Below are 26,647 nucleotides of genomic sequence, written 5' to 3'. Positions count from 1 at the left end.
AGCTTGGCGAACTCCTCTATGTGCCTTCGGTAGTAACCGATCAGGCCGAGAAACTGCCGGACCTGGCGGACGCTAGTCGGGGATGGAAAATCTGAGACACACCTTAGTTTCTCAGGGTCCGGTCGCACGCCGTCAGCTGAAACAACGTGCCCGAGGTATTTCACCTCGTTTTTGAGGAATTGGCACTTAGAGGGCTTCAGCTTGAGACCCGCTCCTCTTAGTCGCACCATCACCTGCTCAATATCGCGCAAATGGTTCTCAAAACTGTCACTGTATATGATAATGTCATCCATATACACGAAGCACAGCCTCCCCAGAAGACCTGCCAGGATAACATCAGCGGTTCTCTGCCAGACAGCAGGGCTGTTGGCCAGACCCATCGGCATTCTTTTCCATTCATAGTGCCCTGAGGGCGTGTTGAATGCCGTTTTCTCGGCATCTGCCGGATCCATTGCTATCTGCCAGAATCCCGCCGCCATGTCCACTACCGTGAAGTACCTGGCAGAGCCCAGCTGAGAAAGCGTCTCCTGTATATTGGGGATGGGGTATGGATCGATGCGAGTTACGGCATTTAGTTTGCGGTAGTCCACTACCAATCGATACGAGCCATCTGGCTTTTCCACCAATAGTGCTGGTGCTCCCCAGGGTGACTTTGAGTGTTCGACAATGCCGCGATCAATCAGGTCCTGCACCTGCCGCTCCATCTCCCCACGTTGGGAGTAGGGAATCCTGTACGCACGCTGGTAAACCGGCGCTGAAGTGCCGGTTTCTATCCTGTGCTTTATAACGCCACAGCAGCCCAAATCCAGGTTGGACGCGGCGAATACCTCCAAGTAGTCGTTCAGCAAACCAGCCAGAGCCTCCCTCTCTCTGGATTTTACGTGAGAAAGATCGAACGACACCTTTGGAGCAGCCGAAGGACTAGCATGCTCTACAGTTGCGAGTACCGTATCGGTGGGCTCACGTTGCTCTATCGCAGAGGTGAAGAAAGCCAATGTTTTGTTCTTGGGAAGGCTCAGTGGCTGCTGGCTACAGTTAACCACCCGTAGGGGCACTCTGTGGGCGTCATTAACTGTCACGAGGCACGCGGCTGCCTTCAGGCCATTGCTGAGAGAGTCGACCGGCTCAAGCACTCCCACTGCGCCGCTCTCTACATCTGAAGGCACAAACGCGTACAAAATGTGCTCCGACCAAGGAAGGACGACCGCCTCCTCGACCAGCCGGACGGCAACCCGCGAATATACCTTCTCCAATGATCCCACTGTTTGACGGGTGTCAATATCGGTAATGCGAATCTCAGCCCCTCTCCTGTTCAAAAACGGAACTTTTGAGCCGCCCGCATTAACCTCTTCCTCAGAGAATGAGACTACTACCTTCCCTTTTCTCAAAAAATCCTGCCCTAATATACCTGACACTCCGTTTGGCAGAGACACCGTGTCCGGGCATACGTAGCAGGGGTGCTCCAATGCAATTCCGCCGAGAGAGAAGTGTAACCGGTAGAGTCCACTTATGCCAAGAGGATCCCCCGTTATGCCTACAAATTTGGTTGCCATACCACCAGACGCTTCCAACACCTCGCGGTCCCCCTTCCTTCGAAGCGTGTTAAAACTGCTCTCCTTAAGCAATGTCACCTTTGACCCCGTATCTATCAACAATTCCATACAACAACCATTTAACTTGCAACGCACAACAGGGCATGCCTCGTCGGCCACACAAACTACCACCACCTCATCATCTGCTGCTCCCTCCCCACGCTCCTCAGGCTGGGGAGGACTATCTAGTTTTTTGTCTCGGTATCTGGAGCCCCGCTGTAGGCTTGCTTAGGGCGTGTCTCGCCTGCTTCTCTTTGTGGCTCCCCACGGCGCACGTTTTGGCAGAACCTGGCGATGTGTCCGCGACCCTGGCAAGCGAAGCATACGATTTCTTCAAAATCTCGCATACCGCGCCTGTAGCTTTGTGGCGGTCTCCGGTTTCCAGCGAATGGGCGCTGTTGAGCGCGCGCTTCAACCTGGCGTTCTACCTGCTGAGATAGCAGCTGTTCTAAGCGATCTAACCGCTCTGTCAAGAGAGCAACCTCAGGGTTGAGCACCGCTCTCTCTATGACGCGTACTCTCGCTGCGGCTGTCGTTAACGCCTCATTTTGTTCCTCATCCAATGCGGCCTCCACGGCTTGGTCGAAATTGCTCGGCTTGCGCGAGAGCACGAACCGGCGCACGGGGTCTTGCAGACCAGCCACGAACAAAGCGGTCATTTCCTCTTTAAGTATATCCTCCGCGTATTTCTTCTTAAGGTGGTCTCCTTCCTCCTCCCTGCTTAACGTATCGTGCGCTAGGCGCTGAAGCCGCGACGCAAATGTTCGCACGTCCTCCCCTACCATCTGTCCGGCGTCACGGAACCTCTGTACCCGCACGTGACGTGGTTCAGTGTGGAAATGCTCAAACGCGAGCTTCTTAAATTCCGCAAATGATTTTGTGGATTTTACTTTTTCGTCTCGCCATGCAAAATCATGAGCAGCTCCTGCCATCTTACACCTCGCCATTCCCAGCATTTGAGCATCGGACCATCCCCCCATTTTCCCAATCTCTTCTAGCATGGAAAAGAAATCGCAGATTGGAACCCCTGTCTTATCTCTCGTAAACGTCGGAATGACGCTTCCTAATGCCAGCATGCTTGCTCCGAGCGACGGCTATGGAGTGGGAGCTCCCTCAGATAAAGACATTTTTTTTTTCAAGCCCTCCGGTGCCTCAAGCCTCTCAAATGGGGGTAAAAGTCCCACAATCAGTCCCGTGATTCCCTTTTGATTACAATTTTGAAGTCATGAATGTCGCAGCATTCAGAGGACATTTGCTTTTGAGACCCCACTTCTGACACCAGTGTGATGACCCCCATAATGCGCAGGTCCACACGGGACGGAGAGGCAAAGAGACACCGTATGGCTCAGTTTAAACAAACAGGTATATTCAATAATTACACATGATTAAGATTATACATCAGAGGCTGGGGCGTCCGAGCTTACGTGCCGACGACTTCATGGGGGCGATGGAGTGGCTCCGGAGTTGGGCTCGAGCGGTTGCTGGCAGAAGCTGCACGCCGTCGGGCTTCGGCGCTGAAGGCCCTCTTGGCGAACGATGTCGTCCTGAGCGTTGATGCAGTAGAATTTCAATAGTCGTCCGTTTCTTCGAGGATGGTTCACAAACCCTTCCTCTAGTGTCGTTCGGCTTGGAAGATGAACAGGAGGCGAGCTTGTAGATGATGACAGCAGAGCATAATTTTACAACATACATATACAGAGAGTTAAACTGGAAAAAGCAGAACTGAATTTACAAAAGAACAAACTTTGCACTACTTTACTCATCGACCGGGCAGGTTAGTGCCTAAGTAGCATCACATTACATGCTAAGCATGGAGCCCCAGCTCAGACTGGACTGCATCCGTTTACATGCGCTTTTAAGCACTTGAATAACAAAGGACTAAGGGCGGTCATTTTCAGTGGTCCGCCCAAAGCATCAATTCTCCAATCAAAAATAACATGCGAGATGGGGACAACCCCTTGGGTTGGGCTTAGCCTCCAACCCAGAGTCTTGTTAACAACACAAACTAAATAAACAAAAACGCCACAACTCTCTCTCAAGTGAGAGTATCCACAGGCTCTCCCTTCGGAGCTAATCCTTGCCCCATGCATGCATACCGCCACCCACCATCGGTCCGCGTCGCCCGTCAGCAACAGAGGAGGGGGCGAAAGGGCCCACGATGCTGCCGGGCTACCGACGGCGGGACACAGCTAATAAGCATGAAGGGGTTCGTCTGTCGCTCCGGGAAACCAGATTAAGGGTCGCCCCTGTCTTCCCACATTCTTGGCGAGTCTTGCCTGTCCGCCATGACAGGTGTCCGTCACGGCCCTCCTGGGAATGCGCTTTTGTTCACTAGCGCGGCGGGAAGCTGTGGGTGCCTTCCCGGCGATAGCCCACGTCGAAGGGGGGGGGGGGAAGGGGGTCCGTGCGTCAAGCGACAATTTTCGTTCCCCGTATGTACTCGGGGGCTCTCGGTTTCCGCGTGTGCCGGCGTCCTGCTTTCTGCAAAGGTATGCAGCTGGAAAAGAGGGGCGGCCTTAAGCCCCAACTCGATGCACACACAAGGAATGTACCTCGTAGCACACAAGGAATGTCACAATGCCTTTGACTCTCGAGATGATGGCGATGATGATGATGCTAACAGTGTATCCTTATGAGCCCTGGGAAGTTTCATATACAGCTACCAAATTAAAATTTGCCAAAACGTTGATTAAATATTGTTCCCAGCAGCCGAAGACAAATATTGTGCGGGAAAATAAGAATACCTGCAGATAATAAATAGGGACGATGATGTTGATGTTCCTGTGAGAGCAAGACGCACCAATCTTTCCGCCACTTCCCTCCAGGTGGCGATGGCAATGGTTTCGAAATCCTGGGAATTATCCGATGACTCGGTGATCCCGCGGCACTTTGAAAGAATGGGCTAGATTGCGTCTTCGAACACTGTGCCAACTATGAAAATCACACGGGTCAAAACAACTGGCCTTGAGTGGGCGACGTGAACCGCTCTCTATGTCAAGAACACTATGGTTGTCCGCTCAAATTTCCCGAAACTAAATATTTTTTCGAGCCCCCCCTGCCCTCTAGGAAAAAAGATACCCGCCTAAATACTCATACGCCTCAACAGAATTCTGAGACAAGCTGCTTTCAGTCAATCACTTGTTTTCCTTCAACACTGTTCTAATGAATAGTACGTCAGCATCCTCGACGTTTTTTACCCGCAAGCACCGCGCGAGCATTCTGCGAAGCGTTTTTAAGTGAACGATAGGTCTCTGCAAAATAGTTAAACGAAAGATAACGTGTAGTGCCTAGCCGTCTGCAAGGCAGATCGCCAACCTAACCGATCCCACAAGAGAAAATAGAAAAAAAAAGAGAATGATTAGAAACATACAAATAAAAATCGCACACTAAAACAGTAGCGAACAAAAGTGTGCTGCCCCGCCGCGGTGGCTCAGTGGTTAGGGCGCTCGACTACTGATCCGGAGTTCCCGGGTTCGAACCCGACCGCGGCGGCTGCGTTTTTATGGAGGAATAACGCTAAGGCGCCCGTGTGCTGTGCGATGTCAGTGCACGTTAAAGATCCCCAGGTGGTCGAAATTATGCCGGAGCCCTCCACTACGGCACCTATTCTACCTTTCTTCTTTCACTCCCTCCTTATCCCTTCCCTTACGGCACGGTTCAGGTGTCCAAAGATATATCAGACAGGTACTGCGCCATTTCCTTTCCCCAAAATACCAATTATTATTATTATAATTATTAAAAGTGTGAATATTTCAGGGCACGTTAAAAATTCCCAGGTGGTTGAAATTATTCCAGGGCCCTCCACTATGGCACCTATCTCTTCCTTCTCCCTCCTTTATCCCTTCCCTTACTGCGCGGTTGAGGTGTCCAACGATATATGGGACAGATACTGCGCTATTTTCCTTTCCCCAAAAACCAATTATTATTACTCACAAAATTGTGCCCCAATAAACGTCATATTAGAAGGTTTCAAAGAGCGACTCAGCAGCGCAGCGCGAGCATGTAATCAGTCTTATTCACACGTCTTCATTAAAAAAAGGGAAGGGAATCAGCTACCACATCACGATACATCCATAATAGTTTTGCACTTTAGCGGCGCTGTAACACCGCTATGCTGGCGCTTTCGTCTCGTGTGGCGGTGTTTTGGCATAATAAGCGAATTTCCAAGAAGGAACAAGGAACCGGAGACCAAAAGAGAGGTTAATCGGAAGGATGAAAAGTGAAATTATGTTTCCATATGCTTCCATCACGGAATGGGATTATACAGAACTAGTGCGAGATTCGAAGGGGAAGTCACCGATCAAAAGCTTCGACGGTGTTATACAGGTGTGTCTGGCCTCATATTCTCTTATATTCTCCCTGGCCTCATATTCATAATCATATTCTCTCGCCTGTGCTTACTACTCCAGTTTCTGTTAAGTCAGCTTGTGATAATAATAATAATAATAATAATAATAATAATAATAATAATAATAATAATAATAATAATAATAATAATAATAATAATAATAATAATAATAATAATAATAATAATAATAATAATCAATCTTTATTTTTCGGTGCCCAGGAACAACCCAAAGGTCTTGGTGCTGGTACACCATTCACACGCACAAAATGTAAATTTGTCTTCCACAAAGGAAGAGACTCACGGGAGTTAATGCAGCAGTCAAGGCGATAGAAAAAAAGACATAAACTAGGCGTGACAGCAAGCATGAAGCAAAAAAGTGAAAACAAGAAAACAGCGAGAACAGCGGTAAATGAAAACAGCTAGAACAGGCAACAGACATATAAACAACTAATGAAATAATAAACAAAGAGAATGAACACAAGAACGACCGATAACAGCCATGTACAGCATATAGCAAAATACAAACAAGAATAAAGCCAATACTAATATGAACGAATAAGAAACCTCTGAAATACAAGCTAGAAATACAATCATACACAATAAGAAATGTAATTAGTGAACGCGTTACAGACAATCAGGCGTGAGTACACAGTATTAAAGAAATAACATTAATGAAAACATGTAGACGTGATGAACAATTAAGGAGAAAAAAAAACAATATAATACCAGTGCAAATGCACAAGTGTAGTAAAGTCAAAATGCATGAAAGGGGAAGTTATGTATGAGAAAAAGAGTGCTCAAAGTGGAACGTCACGGACATCCAATATAAAAGAAGGGAGAGAATTTTCGAATATATCAAGGTGAGGACAAAGAGAATTGAACAACTTTTGCATTCTGTCCAGAGGGGAGAGGTAGTGCAGGAGCGCAGAAACTTGGAATGGTCTGAATTCCCTTATGCTCTTTCGTGGTACACGCAAAAGGATACGCGCTAGGAGCTGAGGGCATAGAATGTGACCATGAAGAAGTTTATACAAGAAAATTATATCTGCCCTCACGCGACGGCAGCTAAGAGAAGGAAGCTGCAGTGAGTTACTCCGCCTGGGACGAGAGCTGGAAGTTTTGCAAGAAAACCGATGTTGAAATATGCGTATAAACTTTAGCTGAACTCTGTCGATTTTTTCACAGTTCGACTGGCAAGTGCCGTTTCAAACAACAGACGCATATTCCAAAAGCGGCAAGCATATGGAGAGGTAGAGCTTTAAGAAAGGAAGTGGGGCTCGAAACTCTCTCGAAAGCCTGCAGATGAAGCCAAGTGTACGCATAGCCCGCAGAGCAATGCGTTTTGTATGAGAGGAGAAGCTGAGGCTGCGGTCGAAAAGTACGCCGAGGTCATTAATTTCATCAACCCTCGGCAGCAGCCTACCATTCACAGAATAAGAGTAGAGAAGACTGTGCGTTTTACGCGTAAATGAGACAACCTTGGTATTAGATGAATTGAGAGTGAGCCCATTCTTCAAGCACCAATCAGAGAAGGCGGATATGTCCGATTGCAATGACAAGCAATCATGAAGAGTATGTATTGCCTTGAACATTTTTATATCGTCCGCATAAAGGAGAAACGAGGAGTTTTTGACAACGGAGGAAACGTCATTGATAAAAACAGAGAACACAAGCGGGCCTAATACCGAGCCCTGAGGAACTCCGCTGGTTGGAGTGTAAACAAATGAGGTCTGTCCATTTACACTGACAAAGCAGGTTCGATCAAGAAAATAGTTGCGTAGGAGGGCTACAATTGAAACGTCGATCTCAAACAGCAGAAGCTTTTGAAGAAGTAATGAGTGAGTAACAACGTCGAAAGCTTTGCTCAAATCACAGTACACAGCGTCTACCTGACTCCTCTGAAGGACTTCAGCTGATGTATACGTCATAAAAGTCACAAGGTTAGTTGTAGTAGAACGACCTTTTATGAAACCATGCTGATTATGTATGATTAAATGTTTGAGGTGGAAGGAAAGTACTTTGTGCAAAGCTAGTTCAAAAAGCTTAGAGGTTGCACAAAGAAGAGAAATGGGGCGGTAGTTCGAAACATCAGATTTGTTTCCTGATTTGAACACAGGGAAAACACGCGTCGTTTTCCACACGCGGGGGAAGGCAGAATTTTTCAAACAGTTAATAAATATCGTGGTTAAAACAGGGACGAAGGTACTACTGAAGGCTTTTATTATGGCGGCTGGAATGCCATCAGGTCCAGGGGACAAAGATGGTTTCAAACACTTAAGACTCTCACTCACTAACTTCTCGTCAAGAAGAACGGAATTAGGTGCGCCAGCTGGAAGGCATACAGAATCGCAACGTGGAGATTTGTACACGGAGGAAAAGTGTTGAGCAAAGCCGTCAGCGACATTCCGAATTTCATTTCCATGAGAGTCAACTAAGTGAATATGACTATCAGATTTATTCGAACGTTTGCGAACGTATCTCCAGAATTCAGTAGGACGTTTAGAGACACAATTCTCTAAATATTCAAGATAGGACTCATGATCACGCTTGTACAGGCGTTTGCAAAGGGAACGCAAGCGGCGAAATTCATCTGCCCATGTATCAAGCCCAGGGTGTTTCGATTTATGGTGGGCCCGCTCCTTAAGTTTCAGCGCTGCTCTAAGTTTCTTTGAAAACCAGAACGGAAACTTGCTACGAGTAGGAGTGTGCAGAGGTATGTACTGGCGCATACCATTGAGAACTATTTCAGTGAAGCGACTGACTTGTTCGTCAACTTCGCTGATTTCGTTTAAAACGGACCAGTCGACAGAAGAGAAAAAACCGAAGAGACCAACATAGTCGCCAAGTGCGTAAGCGAAACGGGGGGAATTCCCCGCACGATTTGAATTAGCAGAAGGTGGGACAGAAACCGAAGCCGTTATTAGAATTGGAGGATGAAATTTGTCACAGCGAATAAGTGAGATGTCAGATGTCGAGACTCGAACATTTTGAAAATTAGATAAACAAATGTCAAGAACATTACCACAACAGTTTTCAATTGAATTGTGTTGCTGGAAGGTGTTAAAAGCTGTGAAATCTAGAAGCCGGTTGCACTTACTAACTACATAATAATAATAATAATAATAATAATAATAATAATAATAATAATAATAATAATAATAATAATAATAATAATAATAATAATAATAATAATAATAATAATAATAATAATAATAATAATGATGATGATGATGATGATGATGATGATGATGATAATCAATATTTTTAGGCGGGCCGGAACAACCCATAGGTCTTGGTGGTGGTACACCATTCACACGCACAAAATGTAAATTTATTTCACCACAAAGGACACTCAGGGGAGGTAATGCAGCAGTCAAGGCGATAGAAAAAAAAAGACAAACTAGGCGTGACACTAAGCATGAAGCAAAAAAGCGATAAGAAGAAAACAGCGAGAGCAGCGGTAAATGAAAACAGCTAGAACAGGCAACAGACATATAAATAACTAATGGAGCAATAAACAAAGAGAAGGAACACAAGAACGACCGATCACAGCAAAGTACAGCATATAACAAAATACAAACAAGAATAAAGCCAATACTAATATGAACGAATAAGAAACCTCTGAAATACAAGCTAGAAATACAATCATACACAATAAGAAATGTAATTAGTGAACGCGTTACAGACAGTAAGGCGTGAGTACACAGTATTAAAGAAATGATATTAATAAAAACAAGTAGACGTGATGAACAATTAAGGAGAAAAAAATATAATACCGGTGCAAACGCAGAAGTGTAGTAAAGACGAAATGCATGACAGGGGAAGTTATGTATGACAAAAAGAATGCTCAAAGTGGAATGTCACGGACATCCAATATAAAGGAAGGGAGAGAATTTTGGAATATATCAAGGTGGGGACAAAGAGAATTAAACAGCTTTTGCATTCTGTCCAGAGGGGAGAGGGAGAGCAGGAGCGCAGAAACTTGGAATGGTCTGAATTCCCTTATGCTCTTTCGCGGTACATGCAAAAGGATACGCGCTAGGAGCTGAGGGCATAGAATGTGACCATGAAGAAGTTTATACAGGACAATTATATCTGCCCTCACGCGACGGCAGCTAAGAGAAGGAAGCTGCAGTGAGTTACTCCGTCTGGGACGAGAGCTGGAAGTTTTGCAAGAAAACCGATGTTGAAATAGGCGTATACACTTTAGCTGAACTCTGTCGATTTTTTCACAGTTCGACTGGCAAGTGCCGTTCCAAACAACAGACGCATATTCCAAAAGCGGCAAGCATATGGAGAGGTAGAGCTTTAAGAAAGGAAGTGGGGATCGAAACTCTCTCGAAAGCCTGCAGATGAAGCCGAGTGTACGCATAGCCCGTAGAGCAATGCGTTTCGTATGAGAGGAGAAGCTGAGGCTACGGTCGAAAAGTACGCCGAGGTCATTAATTTCATCAACCCTGGGCAGCGGCCTACCATTCACAAAATAAGAGTAGATAAGACTGTGCGTTTTACGCGCAAATGAGACAACCTTGGGTTTAGACGAATTGAGAGTGAGCCCATTCTTCCAGCACCAATCAGAGAAGGTGGATATGACCGATTGTAATGACAAGCAATCATGAAGAGCATGTATTGCCTTGAACATTTTTATATCGTCCGCATAAAGGAGAAACGAGGAGTTTTTGACCACGGAGGAAACGTCATTGATAAAAGCAGAGAACAGAAGCGGGCCTAATACCGAGCCTTGAGGAACGCCGCTGGTTGGAGTGTAAACAAATGAGGTCTGTCCATTTACACTGACAAAGCAGGACCGATCATAAAGATAGTTGCGTAGGAGGGCTACAATTGAAACGTCGATCTCAAACAGCAGAAGCTTTTGAAGAAGTAATAAGTGAGAGTAACAGCGTCGAAAGCGTTGCTCAAATCACAGTACACAGGGTCTACCTGATTCCTCTGAAGGACTTCAGCTGATGTATACGTCATAAAAGTCAGAAGGTTAGTTGTAGTAGAACTACCTTTTATGAAACCATGCTAATTATGTATGATTACATGTTTGAGGAGGAAGGAAAGTACTTTGTGCAAAGCTAGTTCAAAAAGCTTAGAGGTTGCACAAAGAAGAGAAATGGGGCGGTAGTTCGAAACATCAGATTTGTTTCCTGATTTGATGACAGGGAAAACACCGCCGTTTTCCACACGCGGGGAAACGCAGAATTTTTCAAACAGTTATTGAATATTGTGGTTAAAACAGGGACGAAGGTACTACTGAAGGCTTTTATTATGGCGGCTGGAATGCCATCAGGTCCAGGTGACAAAGATGCTTTCAAACACTTAAGGCTCTCACTTACTAACTTCTCGCAGAGAAGAACGGAATTAGGTGCGCCAGCTGGAAGGCATACGGAATCGCAACGTGGGGATTTGTCCACGGAGGAAAAATGTTGAGCAAAGCCGTCAGCGACATTCCGAATTTCATTCCCATGAGAGTCAACTAAGTGAATATGACTATCAGATTTATTCGAACGTTTGCGAACGTATCTCCAGAATTCAGTAGGACGTTTAGAGACACAATTCTCTAAATATTCAAGATAGGACTCATGATCACGCTTGTACAGGCGTTTGCAAAGGGAACGCAAGCGGCGAAATTCATCTGCCCATGTATCAAGCCCAGGGTGTTTCGATTTATGGTGGGCCCGCTCCTTAAGTTTCAGCGCTGCTCTAAGTTTCTTTGAAAACCAGAACGGAAACTTGCTACGAGTAGGAGTGTGCAGAGGTATGTACTGGCGCATACCATTGAGAACTATTTCAGTGAAGCGACTGACTTGTTCGTCAACTTCGCTGATTTCGTTTAAAACGGACCAGTCGACAGAAGAGAAAAAACCGAAGAGACCAACATAGTCGCCAAGTGCGTAAGCGAAGCGGGGGGAATTCCCCGCACGATTTGAATTAGCAGAAGGTGGGACAGAAACCGAAGCCGTTATTAGAATTGGAGGATGAAATTTGTCACAGCGAATAAGTGAGATGTCAGATGTCGAGACTCGAACATTTTGAAAATTAGATAAACAAATGTCAAGAACATTACCACAACAGTTTTCAATTGAATTGTGTTGCTGGAAGGTGTTAAAAGCTGTGAAGTCTAAAAGCCGGTTGCACTTACTAACTACATAATGATTGTTGTGAGAATATGTAAAGGTATTCCAGTTAATATCTGGAGTATTAAAATCACCTAAAATGACTAGTTTGTGCTTGCTATGAGAAGTGATAACATATTCGATAGAATGTAGTACATTATCGTAGGCAGAAGGAGGCAGATTAGGGGAAATTTAGAAAGCTGCCAATAAAAGTTTTTGATGTCGAGTTAAAGTGAGCTCTAACCAGACAGATTCTTCGATGGTTTCCAGGTCGGAACGCCAAACGCACTGCACGGAACTGTCAATAGCAATGAGCACTCCCCCTCCCTTTTGTTTAGAAGCTGATTCAGGGCGGTCACTTCGAAAAACAGAATAGTTATTAGGAAAGAAGTCACCTGAGTTAACTTCGCTAGACAGCCAGGTCTCAGTAATTACAACAGCCGAATAACAAGAGGCTAATACATTGGAAAAAAATACAGGTCCCTTAGTCCGAAGACCTCGGTCATTTTGGTAATATATATCCAAGTGAGGGTTGACTGCAATCAACCGTTAGCTCGGAAGGATGTAACATACCATCCAGGAGCTTTCCACGAAAAGCGTTGAAGATGCAGCCCGTAGGCCACATCGAAGGGTGAACAAGCTGATCGTAAAATTCCGCGCTGACTGTGAGGTAGAAGGACGAGTAAGAGTCATATTTCGTTTTCAACGGCCGGCAGGAAAGGGGGGTGACGTTCAAGGACTTCAGATGGTTCGTCAGATCATCCGACGTTGTCATAGGGCACAGCTTGGAGACGAAAATAGCCTTCGGGCGCTTCTAAGGTCTGGCGACGTTCAGACGGGATGAGCTCGACGAGCCATTGATGGCTGGGCTTCGGTGCTTCTTCTGCGCCTCAGGCGAGTTAACTATAAGTGGGGGAACAGATACAGATGTCGCGCAGGTGGCCAAATCAACGGGTGCCATCCCACAGTGAAGGGCAGCAGAGTAGCTCTTGGATGGCTGGAGCATACGGGAAGGACTGCTCGCGGACAGGGGCTCGACGAAAGGCGGATCACGCTGCGATGAAGCAGGGCGCCTCGCAAGCTCCTCGCGTAGGCTGCGAACGTCAGCCCGCAGAGAGGCAACGACCTCGGCCTGGAGAGCGAGCGCCCGCGAGTTGTCATCATGAAGGCGCTCATTCTCCTCCCGCAGCTGGGCGACCTCGTCACTCAGAAACGAGATTCCCTCAAGTGCGTCGAGGAGGAGAGCCCGAAGCGAGGCAAGCGCACCGTCAGGTTCGCCCGTCGTAGAGGAAGTGAGGGAACCGGTCGGGTCGGTCGGGTGATGGGGCTGGTGGGCCGTGGAAGAAAGGAATGCAGCCGCTGACACGCCACCGTCACTAGGCTTAGCACCGCCGCAAGACGACAAACACAGATTGCACATGAATGGTCGCGAGCCGGACTTCAAAAGCTGCAGCTCGTCGTCACTCCAAGTGACACACTTCGCGTGTACACGTTTGTTGCAGTCGGCACAACGAAAAAACTGCTGCTTACCAAAAAACGGGCTGGAGCACAGCACACATGCGTCCTTACTGGGCGCAATAATAATAATAATAATAATAATAATAATTGGTTTTTGGGGAAAGGAATGGCGCATTATCTGTCTCATACATTGTTGGACACCTGGGCCGCGCTGTAAGGAAAGGGATTAAGGAGGGAGCGAAAGAAGAAAGAGGTGCCATCGTGGAGGGCTCCGGCATAATTTCGACCACCTGGGGATTTTTAACGCGCACTGATATCGCTCAGCACACGGACGCCTTAGCGCCCCCTCCATGTAAACGCAGCCGCCGCGGTCGGGTTAGAAACCGGTAAATCAGGCGTTTTATGGTGGTGGTAGTGGTTTTATTAAAAATAATAGTAAAAAGGAAGGAAAAGTTTTTGCCAGCCCCGGCATCTGCCATCGATGCTGAAGCACCTGAGCTGGGGCAGCGGAAATCAAGGATAGCAGGCAGAATGGAGAAATGAAATGAAAGAGGTGAGGGGACAGAAAGATAGGACAGGGGGAGAAGTAATATGTACAAACTATTTACACAATAAGAAATGTGTCCAGGTTGTGCGCGTGATTAGTTCATTTTAGAGAAATTAAACCACACACGCGCGCAGGACTGTGATGGTTACAACTGGAGTGGGGCGTCCAGTTATTAATCGTTCAAGGCAGAACTCGCGGAGCGTTCGGTCACCGCGTGGAACTACCTGACGGAGAACAGACGGGACGTCAAGCCCGTGTGTTCGAGGAATGCACATAGGCTAACCAAGGTTCGCTCACGAGTGCGCGCACTGCCCTGCGGCCACAATAGCGTCTTGATGGAGTCTGGTAATTTGCCTTGCGCCCTATAGGCCGTGAGCATATCGCGACGAGCATCGGCGAACGCGGCACAGTGAAGGAGCAGGTGTTCTAGTGTTTCCACTGCACCGCATCCGTCACACACATCACTCGTCGCGATTCCGTGACGCACCCGTCGTTCCCCGGGCCACTCGCAGCCAATGCGCGCGCGGAGGATCATTGCACGTTGTGACCGTTTAAGTGCGCGACAGGCGGTGACACTGTCGATGCGCTCACCTCCCGCGATGCGTGGGTCGGGGTGCTGCTTTCGGAGATGGTCGTGGATGGCCGCACGCACGTCCTCCAGCGCAAGGGGCAGATCGCTGGCAGGTAGTTGGTGTGCAGCGGTCGCGAGATCGTCAGCTTCTTCTTTGCCGGCGATGCCGCAATGACCGGGCACCCACTGTGCACGCACGGCACAACCTCTCTGCGCGAGGCGCTCGATGCGCGAGCGAATTTCCCGCACTAGTGGGGTACCGCGGCCGTTAAATTGCAGGCGGCTGAGGGTGCGCGGGAGTGCAACAGCAGAGCACTCCTGGGCGGTGGCGGGCCGAGGGTGAGCAGCAGGTCCAGCCCGAGCCGGATCCCTAACAACTCCGCCGTGGTGGAGGAGTCCAGGAAGGCTGCGTGTTGCGGGCTGTGCAGTCGCAGGGCGGGGATGGTGGCCGCCGCAGCAAGGGAGCAGCTGTCGCGGGCCACTGAGCCGTCGGTGTACACGAGGAGATGGTCCTAGAGCTCCTCGTGTATGACGGCTCTGGCCAGCTGCTGCACAGCACAGAGGGGTGTGCTCCGCTTTCCCGCAATTCCGACGATCTCTCGCTGTATCTCCGAGCCAGCAGGCCAGGGCCCGCAGGAGTCTTAGTGGGGCGGGCCTTGTGTCAATTGCTCATACTCGAGCAGCGCCGCGCCCATTCGTGAGCGCGGGTGCGAGCGCGTACGCTGCAGCAGCGAGCCGCCGTCCGATGCGCGGTGAAGCCGGACGATGTGATTCAATGCCCCTGCGCTCTGCTTGGAGCTCAAGTGGCCACGCTCCAGCCTCGGCCAACGTTGCGGCGCACTGCTAGTTTTTGGGCAGGCCTAGGCTCACGTGCTGGGACTTGCGGTGCTGAAGCTCGAGTTTCTTCCAGCACGGCTTGAGCACCGTGATGAGCGGCCGCGCATAGAGCACCGCCCCAAAGCTGTGGCATTGTATAGACGCAGCGCAGCTTGCTGGGAGATGCCCTGGCCTCGAGCGGTGAGCTTGTGCAGGGCGGCGGTGATCCTCTTCATCTGCGGATTGGCCTTCGTCGCCGCGGGGTGGAAGGAAAGGCGCCAGTCGATAATATTAATAATTGGTTTTTGGGGAAAGGAAATGGCGCATTATGTCTCATATATCGTTGGACACCTGAACCACGCCGTAAGGGAAGAGATAAGGGAGGGAGTGAAAGAAGAAAGGGAAAAGGAGGTGCCGTAGTGGAGGGCTCCGGAATAATTTCGACCACTTGGGGATCTTTAACGTGCACTGACATCGCACAGCACACGGGCGCCTTAAGCCCGTTTCACATGCAAGCGAAAATGCCAGCGAATCCTGTCGCAGCGACGGAAAAACCTGTTTCGACCCGTCGCGGCGGCTCGACGGGCCGGAGCGACGGGGTTCCAACAAGTTGGAAATTTTCGCAGCGACAGAGCGATAGCTCCGCCCTCTGACCAATGACTGCACGGCGGAAAAGCCACGTGACAAGAAGAGGATCCGCGCGGGAAAGACGACAATGTTTGTTTGCTACACGTGCTATCAACACCATGACAACATGTCGCGTGGACTGTTCAATGAGGTGCTGATCATCGAAGTATCCAAGCGCCCACTTCTATGGGATGTTAAAGATAACATCTTCCGCTATAAGTCGACCAAGGAGTCCCTTTGGGAAGAAGTGAGGGACGCAATTCGAGCAATTGACGACACCGATAAGTGAAAGCACGCTTTGTGGCGAGCTCGAAGATTATCAGCCATATTTTTTCATTGTGCAGCCAACAAATTTTCCTCGTCACACTGGCAGGATTCTGCAGCGTGTCAAAAACTGTCTTATGTCCCCGCGCATTCCTGCGTACTGCTCCGTGTTTTTTTTTCGGTGTGCCGGCTATTGTGCGTAGATGAGCTGTATGAAAATTGTCGGAATCACGCAGCCGTGAGCAAATGTTTTTGGTTCTTAAGACACGCTAGCTGCATCATTTTGTACCCTTCACTTCAATCGTGAAATGCACGACGTGCACGTTTTCATGTTCTCAGCTACGTTTGTAAATGCGGGAGGCGACGTTTCTCAGGCGTGAAGTTAATCCGGGCGCTGAGAGCCTAGTAAAATCGTCTCTTGCGTGTATGTAGAGCGAGCGCTCCGTCCCGCGGCACTGCCCGCTCATCGTAGTCTTGTACGTAGCATTAACCTGCAGCTTCTGAACCGCGCAAAATCATCTCGTGCGTGTCCGCAAAATAAATCATTCATCATGTGTGTGCCTCAGTTCAGTCATGCATGCATGCATAATCAGTAAAACTGCCTTTTAGAAGAAAAAAAACTCGTGCTTGCGTACTGAATCGTGTGTTGTAAACATTTTCTGCAATATTCTTGTGTGCTAACAGATGAGAATTTGTACATGTTCATGCTAAACTTTGGGCCACATGTCTGCCATTGTTTCCTAATTAGCTTGTTTAACATTATGCTCTATACTGCTCCATATTTCAGAAACAGTTGAGGAGATTATTGCTCGGTGGAAAAATCTAAAAGATACGTACAGGCGAAAAATTAGAGACAAAAAAGATGGGAAGAAGAGTGGGTCAGGAGCCACTGCAAAGACGGCCTGGCCACATTTAAAGCAGATGGAGTTCCTGAGGGACTCCATGGAAAAGAGACGGTAAGCAATGACTGATACTAATGATGAATTGAATGTGTAAGTGACAGCAATTAACAGCCTGTACATTCTACTCAGGAGCTTCTGCAACCTCGACGCAGTGAGCCACGTGCAGGTGGCCAGCGCAGCAGCCGAGACGAGCCACGCCAGCTGCAGCCCAGCATCGCCAGACTCGAAAGAAGTAGAAGCAACGCCAAATGAATTTGAATGCATGTATAGTGTCCCAGGCCTTCCTGATGAACCAGGACCATCCTGTATGCCAGCAACTTCACCAGAGGTTCTCCCACATAGGGGAAACAAGCGACAGAAGAAAAGGCGGCAGGAAGTGGAGGCTGCTGACAGGGACATTCAGGCCGTGCGAAGTGCAATTGCAGCGCACAGGCCAATGGTTACACCGCAAGTACAGACTTAAAAAATGATGTTATTACCATCAAGATAAGAAGTAGTTGATATTTAAAAAAGAAGAGTTCTTTATTTCTTAACAAAATTTGAGTAATCGTGGCAAAATAATGCATAAACATTGTCCATGTTGATGTTTGCAAACCACCGAAACCAACCGCGAGCTCGTATTCTTTGCCAGCAACACTGAGATTCGCAGCGGCAGTAAACGCTGTGGAGCGACACATGTGAAACGGAACCCTGCGAAAAGCATCGCTGCGCCGTGCCGCTGGTCGCTGAGTTCGCTCAATCGCTTGCATGTGAACCGCCTTTTAGCGTTTTTGCACCACAAAAACGCAGCCGCCGAGGTCGGGTTCGAACCCGGGAACTCCGGATCAGTATTCGAGCGCCCTAACCACTGAGCCACCGCGGCGGGTCGCCAGTCGATAATAATAATAATAATAATAATAATAATAATAATAATAATAATAATAATAATAATAATAATAATAATAATAATAATAATTGGTTTTTCTGAAAGGAAATGGCGCAGTATCTGTCTCATATATCGTTGGACACCTGAACCGCGCCGTATGGGAAGGGATATGGAAGGGAGTGAAAGAAGAAAGGAAGAAGTAGGTGCCGTAGTGGAGGGCTCCGGTATAATTTCGACCACCATGGGATCTTTAACGTGGACTGACATCGCACAGCACACGGGCGCCTTAGCGTTTCTCCTCCATAAAAACGCAGCCGCCCCAGTCGGGTTCGAACCCGGGAACTCCGGCTCAGTAGTCGAGCGCTCTAACCACTGAGCCATCGCGGCGGGTGTGCAGAGTTGGCAAAATCGCAAAATTGCGCCGGCTGAGTTTGTTAAACGTTACTAACAATAGAATTTATGCGCTCAGCTGACTGCTTGGAAAGAGGTCTGCAAGGTGCATTCGTATTTTTTCGGAAGACAACCCCGACTTAACTGTCACATTTCTTTTCTTCTACCAGGTCTATACGTGGTAGGTGAAGTGAGTAATTGAAAAAAGTCATAGGTGAAAGTAGAGATATTTGGTGTAACAGCCGCTTGTGCCGCTGCTGTAGCTGACGTCGTGTCGAACCTGACTACCACCAGTTATGCTCATGGTGCGACCTCTAGCTACACTCAAGGTCAAACTTGCGACCACGCTGACCTCTAGCTACATTCAAGGCAAACTTGCTGCCCGGCTAAAAACAGTTTGTTTTCCCAGGCACCGCGGACTTTGCACGTAGTCGCAGCCGCAGGCGTCGACTACAGCTTTTTTACGCGAGCTCCGCAGACGTGCCCAAGGGTTCAAGAGGCGCCGACGTGGTGGCAGCAGAAACCACCTCGATTGTGCACCTCCCACCAAATTAAAGGGGGGGGCAGTGGCAACCATTTGATCAGTTGCGAACACTGACACAGCAGCAACAGGCTCAGGACCGCCACGTCTTTGCAGGGCATTCCTTCCGCCTCCGCAAAAAGTGCTGAACAGTTTGCCGAAGGAGGGAGCTTCCGCCGAGTCCATTTGTGCCCCCTCTCGGTTCGTTGTCGACCGAGTTCAATATCCGTCGCTGGTTCGAGTGATGGGAAGGCGCCAGTGGGCTCGTCTGAATAGCAGCGGCGCCAAGAATACAGAAGAATTTCAAAAGGTCGTTCGTTTCTTCGAGGATGGTTCACAAACCCTTCCTCTTGTGTCGTTCGGCTTGGAAGATTGAACAGGAGGCGAGCTTGTAGATGATGACAGCAGAGCATATATTTACAACATACATATACAGAGAGTTAAACTGGAAAAAAGCTGAACTGAATTTACAAAAGAACAAACGTTGCACTACTTTACTCATCGACCGGGCAGGTTAGAGCCTAAGTAGCATCACATTACATGCTAAGCATGGAGCCTCAGCTCAGACTGGACTCGACTGCATCCGTTTACATGCGCTTTTAAGCACTTGATTAACAAAGGACTAAGGGCGGTCATTTTCAGCGGCCCGCCCAAAGCATCAATTCTCCAATGAAAAATAACATGCGAGATGGGGACAACCCCTTGGGTTGGGCTTAGCCTCGAACCCAGATTCTTGTTAACAATACAAACTAAATAAACAACAAAAACGTCACCACTCTCTCTCAAGTGAGAGTATCCACAGGCTCTCCCTTCGGAGCTAATCCTTGCCTCAGGCATGCATACCGCCACCCACCATCGGTCCGCGTCGCTCGTCAGCAACAGAGGAGGGGGCGAAAGCGCCCTCGATGCTGCCGCGCTACCGACGGCGGGACACAGCTAATAATCATGAAGGGGTTTGTCTGTCGCTCCGGGAAACCAGATTAAGGGTCGCGCCTATTTTCCCACATTCTTGGCGAGTCTTGCCTGTCCGCCATGACAGGTGTCCGTCACGGCCATCCTGGGAATGCGCTTTTGTTCACTTGCGCCTGTCTTTCCACATTCTTGGCGAGTACTGCCTGTCTGTCTGACAGGTGTCCGTCACGGCCCTTCTGGGAATGCGCTTTTGTTCACGAGGCACCGCGGGAAGCTGTGGGTGCCTTCCCGGCGATAGCCCACGTCGTAAGGGGGTGGGGGGTCCGTGCGTCAAGCGACAATTTTCGTTCCCGGTATGTACTCGGGGCTCTCGCTTATACTGGGGAGCGGTTTCCGCGTGTGCCGGCGTCCTGCTTTCTGCAAAGGTATGCAGCTGGAAAAGAGGGGCGGCCTTACACGCCCCCTCTAAGAGTATAAACCGAGCTTGCTATCAGCTCGTTTATGCTTCCTAACAAAGAGGCAGCAACACTTACACCTTACAAATGTCAGCCCTCCCGGGGCAGAGTTTTTCCTGGGTATTCAGATCTTCGAGAACCAAAGCAAAGAAACAATCAATAACAAAAAAGCTACAAGGCACAACATTGGTGCATGCTGCTGTACAGTTCACTGAACGGGCAGCCACATCATGCACTGCGCAGAGTACACATTTGAAGCACACACAAAGCCACATTGTTCATCACTTTTCACAAGTCTGCGCACAACACTCACGGGCACCGTTCTGTGCAGACGCCAGGCAGAATTCTCTTCGTAAGTGCCCGACTTCAACACACGGCACCCTGCTCATCGAGCGTTGGTTGAGTGGGAACATTCACGCCTTCTCGAGGCTGGCATGGTGGTACCTGACTCCCATGTGAGGTTGGGGAGCCTGGATAGCGCATCTGTGTTTCTATTCTTGGTGCATTTCCTATGTTTCACTGTTAGGTTATAACGCTGAAGTGGCAGCGCCCATCTAGCCAATTTTGCCCCGTGTGGAGTGCACGTCGTCAAGTATGACAGGGGATTGTGGCCAGAGACGACATTGATCACGGCGCCGAAGAGCCAATAATCGAGCTTCTCTTCTAATGCGTGCTGCACGTGGTCTGGCCTCTCATGCGTCACAAATGCAGTAAGCGCTTGGCTGTGCGGGTCCATCTGTACCTGCCAGTAGGCACGCCTTATATCCACTAGCGTGATAAACTGCGCGCGGCCGACCCGAAAAATTAGCTCCTGTGAGTTAGTCATCGGAAACGCCTCTGAACGAGTTCCTGCATTCAAATTTGGGTGGTCAGTATGCATTCGCATTGACCCATCTTTCTTTCCCCCGCACACAACTGGGTGTGCAAATTCACTTTCTACAGGATAAATTAATCCTAACTTAAGTAACTCCTCCACTTGGCGGCTTACTTCTTTCTTGAGTAATTCAGGCACCCGATAAGGAAAAGCTTTTTTCGGTTTGAACCCTTCTTCTAGCTCAATTCGGTGTACGCCTACTTTTGCCAGTCCCGGCTTGCCATCGAAAAGTGAGCGGTGCATTGTGAACAGTCTTCGCACTTCATTCTGCTCCTGCTCCCGTAGGTGGGCTAACTTTTCTAATGGTATTAGGTCCTCGTCTAGTAGCGGTGGCGCAACTTGTGGCGCGCACTCTACTTCCCCAAACTCATGATGTTCATCAAACACCACCCCAATATGGCTCACCCTCGCATAGTACGGTCTCATCCGGTTGGCGTGCACCACTGATCTTTTCCCTGTTCGTTCTCTACCCAATACGAATGTTGCCTCTCACACCCAATTACTGTGACGGGACCGAACCACTTCGGGGCCATCTTAGTGGTGCGGTCTGTGTCAAAAATGAGCACTTGATCGCCCACGTTAAAGACTTTGTTCCGCTCAAACTTTTCCCGTAGCTGTTTCAAGTATTTAGCTGGCTCCTCCCTTAGCATCGCTGGTACACTGACTTCTCCTGCCCACGTTTGGCGAAGAACTGTAAGCGGACCTGTCGGGTTTCGGCCATACAAAAGCTGAAAGGGTGCTACGCCCGTAGTGTCGTGGGGAACTTCGCGGTAAGCCCACAACACAAAAGGGAGCAGCTTATCCCAATTATGCGGGTCCTTTTCTATGACATGAAACAGCATATTCTTAAGCACCCGATTCCACCTTTCCACGGTGCCATTGCTTTCAGGATGTTCTGGGGTAGAAAACCGAGGGGAACAACCTAATTTTTATAGCATCAGTTGCGTGAGTTGAGTCTTAAAATTTGTTCCCTGATCCGAACAGATTGTCTGCGGAATTCCGGTTCGACTGAATATTTCTAAAAGGGCATCACACGCAGCCTTTGCAGTCAGGGAACGAAGGCATACGACTTCTGGCCATCTCGTGCATAAATCGACAAGGCACAGAGCATATTTGTGACCCCTTCCAGATGGCGTGTCAAGAGGCCCTATGACAGCTACGTTAACAACCTGAAAGGGGTGTTCAGGCCGAGTCAATGGGGTGATGGGTATGTTGTCAGAGTGACGCCGGTCTGAGCGTATTTGGCACCCATGACAAGACTGGCAGTACTGTGAGATCTCCTTTTCCATACCAGGCCAATAAAAGTTGTACTTTATGCGGGCCTTGGTCTTCCTTGGACCCAGGTGTCCAGCCCACGGCGATTCTTGCGCCAAGGACAGAATTTCCTTTCGTCTTTCTTGCGGGAGCACCAGTTGTCGCACTTTAGTGCCCGCTATTGAGTCCCACTGGTGTAGAATTCCCTCAGTAACGAACATACCCGCCTTTCCGTGCTTAGAATTTTCCCATGCCTTCCTCAAGCTCTCGTCAGCGAGCTGCGCTGCTCGAAACATTTCTCGCTGGCTAGACAGTGCCACTGCATCTTCTGTCCCAGGTGGCTCTGCTTCGTCTCGCGGAACGTCATCATTTGGTACCCTGCCAACTTCGCATGCCAGTGCCTCACACTTCTGATTTGCCGCATTTTTAGGTTCTTGATTCGCCGCCATACTGACTGTAGTACTAGGACTTGTTGTGAACGCTCTATCGCTGTGATTCCTAAACAGCTGCCAGTCTTCTGACGACAGCAAACAGTCCACCCCCTCAGTAAGCTCATTGGTGAGGGCACATACTATGCCTATCTTTGGATCGTCTGCGATTGTTCCTTTATGAGATATTCTTAGAGGAATCGTCGCCAATTTCGCCTGAATAGATCTGCCGAAAGCCGACACTAGCTTCACTGTCCCCGATGGTTCCGCCAGCGCCTCCGGTAGTATGCTCTCTCTTATTACCGTGATTTCACCACCCGTATCAAGCAATGCCTCTGTGCAGACGTCTCCACATAAAAGCTCTACGAACTGTAGTCTCGATGCGGCTGCCCTTGAATTTTGCATAGGCATTCCTACTTTTGCAGTTAAAACCGCGCCTTGGTTTAGCGCTGCATTCTTTCCTTCTGTCTCATCTACCAGCGCGACCTTTTGCACCCTCCGCCTGTGCCGATATGCTTGTTGCTGGCGCGGCTAATTTGCAGTTACACGGGGGCAATTCCTAGCAACATGGCCCAGTCCATGGCACTGGTGGCACTTTACTGCGGGTTTTTCAACATTACCCTGCTTTTGGCCCGTTTGCAGTACTGGCACTTTAATCTGTCTCGCAGCCCGCCCTTTACCTTTTGCTTGCTCGAAGGTCTGTAGGGCCTTCGATATTTCTTTAGGCTTCAGCCAACTCTCTCCTTCTCGAAGGCGCACTAATTCAATGCCCTCCGGGCTGAGGCTTGCCTTAATGCGATCGGACACCATGAGATCGGTCAAAGCCTCTTTTGAGTCTACCTCTCTAGCCTGGATGTGGTACATTAAATACGTTTTCACACGAGACGCAAACGGAGCCCACGTTTCCTCCTTTCTTTTCGCTGCATTTTTAAATCTCTCAAGGTACTCAGTCGGAGTGAGTTTTAATTCTTCTAGAACCGCTGTTTTTACAGCCTCGTAATCAGTGCATTCGGCTCGGTCGAGGTTACGAAGTAAGTATCTGACTCGCTCTGTCAGTGCCGGCAAAATTAAGTGCACTCGGCTACTGTCTGGAACATTGAAAGTAGTGAAAAGCTTCTCCACCTCCTCAAACCACAATGGTACATCTGCATCGCATGGCATTCTGTAGCCCTTAAGGACTTTCGCACATTGTGATATTGAATCTGAGCCTATACACCGTTCATCACTCTGTCCCAACCCAAGCGGTGACATTCGACCATTCGACAGCCCAAGCTCCACCTGCTTAAGTGCCAGTCGCTCCCTGGATTCAATTTCACGCATTCGTAGTTCCATTTACATTTTTAACTCCATACGGCGAATAGCCATTTTTTCTGTATCAGTTCCTGTAGCGCCTAGCAACAATGTCTGTCTCTGGTCGTCGGCCTATAACCTGCTCTCCACACTGAAATCATCCTCCATATTCGTTCCCTCGTTCTGATCCATCCCCGTTTCTACACCGCCCTCTAGCGATTGCTGCTCCTGGCGAGGATTCGACCTCATTTCATTTAATTCTCAGGATTAGATTCGCTATCTTTAGCGGCTAACGTTCTCCTCGTATCGACCATGGGCCTCACAAACTAACCACCATACCTGCCTCAACAAAACGCAAGAAATCCATCTCACCCGGCGGAGATCTTCTGTTGTCTGCCGCCCGGAGCCCGGATGATGCGTCCGTTCCACCAGCGTTGGCAGCAGCCGAGGTGGAGTCGTCCCTTGACAGCTCCTCGCTGCTCCGTGTCGGATGGCCTGTGGTTGTCACTGCGATGCCTGGCCTTGAGATGAGACGCGCCGAAGCCTGTCGTGCTGCTCCAGTAGAATTTCAAAAGGTCGTTCGTTTCTTCGAGGGTGGTTCACAAACCCTTCCTCTTGTGTCGTTCGGCTTGGAAGATAAACAGGAGGCGAGCTTGTAGATGATGACAGCAGAGCATATATTTACAACATATATATGCAGAGAGTTAAACTGGAAAAAGCAGAACTGAATTTACAAAAGAACAAACTGCACTACCTTACTCATCGACCGGGCAGGTTAGAGCATAAGTAGCATCACATTACATGCTAAGCATGGAGCCTCAGCTCAGACTGGACTCGACTGCATCCGTTTACATGCGCTTTTAAGCACTTGATTAACAAATGACTAAGGGCGGTCATTTTCAGTGGCCCGCCCAAAGCATCAATTCTCCAATCAAAAATAACATGCGAGATGGGGGCTTAGCCTCGAACCCAGATTCTTGTTAACAATACAAACTAAATAAACAACAAAAACGCCACCACTCTCTCTCAAGTGAGAGTATCCACAGGCTCTCCCTTCGGAGCTAATCCTTGCCTCAAGCATGCATACCGCCACCCACCATCGGTCCGCGTCGCTCGTCAGCAACAGAGGAGGGGGCGAAAGGGCCCACGATGCTGCCGCGCTACCGACGGCGGGACACAGCTAATAAGCATGAAGGGGTTCGTCTGTCGCTCCGGGAAACCAGATTAAGGGTCGCCCCTGTCTTCCCACATTCTTGGCGAGTCTTGCCTGTCCGCCATGACAGGTGTCCGTCACGGCCATCCTGGGAATGCGCTTTTGTTCACTAGCGCCTGTCTTTCCACATTCTTGGCGAGTACTGCCTGTCTGCCATGACAGGTGTCCGTCACGGCCCTTCTGGGAATGCGCTTTTGTTCACGAGGCACGGCGGGAAGCTGTGGGTGCCTTCCCGGCGTTAGCCCACGTCGTAAGGGGGTGGGGGGGTGTCCGTGCGTCAAGCGATAATTTTCGTTCCCGGTATGTACTCGGGGGCTCTCGCCTATACTGGGGAGCGGTTTCCGCGTGTGCCGGCGTCCTGCTTTCTGCAAAGGTATGCAGCTGGAAAAGAGGGGCGGCCTTACAAATACGTTACATTCGGCTGGTGATCACTGCAGCGTCGGGAGAGCTGGACGGAGACTCCGCTCCGGTGGCTGTGAACACCGCAGCGTCCGCAGGAATGCTCCGAGAATTGCCCCGAAAATGGTCCGAGGAGCCACACCGCCGGCAAACGCGCTCCATATCTCGGTAATTCCCATAGGCTCGACACGGTAGACTTCGCGTAAACCATGTATTCAGGCCTGCCTGTCTTCGACAATCTGAAGATTGGTACTCGCAGGCACGGCGGCACCGCTTAAGACTATGGCTCTTGAGGAGCCGGCAATGTCATTGCGACAAAATACGGAACGCTCCTAGCGTGAAGCACATAGGTACGCTGGCCGTGTATACATCCACACATACCGCTTTTATTTGGGCGAAGGTCCTAAACATATCTTGAGAAAGGCATTTTTATCATTCACGCCAATAAAGAGCCCATTTAATGCTAAAAAAATCGGGGGGGCATAGGCCATGCCTGCAGAGTATAGTAGAAAGAAACCGACAATGTACACTAGTTATTGGGAATTTTACTGAAATATTTCCACGCTAATTCGCGAAAAAATCTCTTATGATGCAGCGCATCACTCATCGCATCAAATGTCACGTTCCTTTAATGAAAAATTCCGCAAAGTGCCGAGAAAAGTGGAGAGAAAATGTGCTGTCGCTGCTGAATCGCCACACAAAATGTAGCCAGAAGGGTGTGTCAAGCCTTTGCGAAAAAATTGGCGTTTGAGGAAAGGAAATGGCGGAGTAATTGTCTCGCATATCTCGGTGCACACCTA

The 26,647-nt window shown here is 48.9% G+C and overlaps 1 pseudogene; it reads right to left on the bottom strand.

Moving 5' to 3' along the window:
• The window catches only part of LOC144097928 (uncharacterized), a 39,525-nt pseudogene extending 13,516 nt beyond the window's left edge, over positions 1 to 26,009 (bottom strand).
• Between the last annotated feature and the right edge of the window lie 638 nt (positions 26,010 to 26,647).

This window comes from Amblyomma americanum, chromosome 1, assembly GCF_052857255.1.
Source record: "Amblyomma americanum isolate KBUSLIRL-KWMA chromosome 1, ASM5285725v1, whole genome shotgun sequence".
NCBI classification, from domain to species: Eukaryota; Metazoa; Arthropoda; class Arachnida; order Ixodida; family Ixodidae; genus Amblyomma; species Amblyomma americanum.
This window is presented reverse-complemented; position numbering and strand designations above follow the sequence as displayed.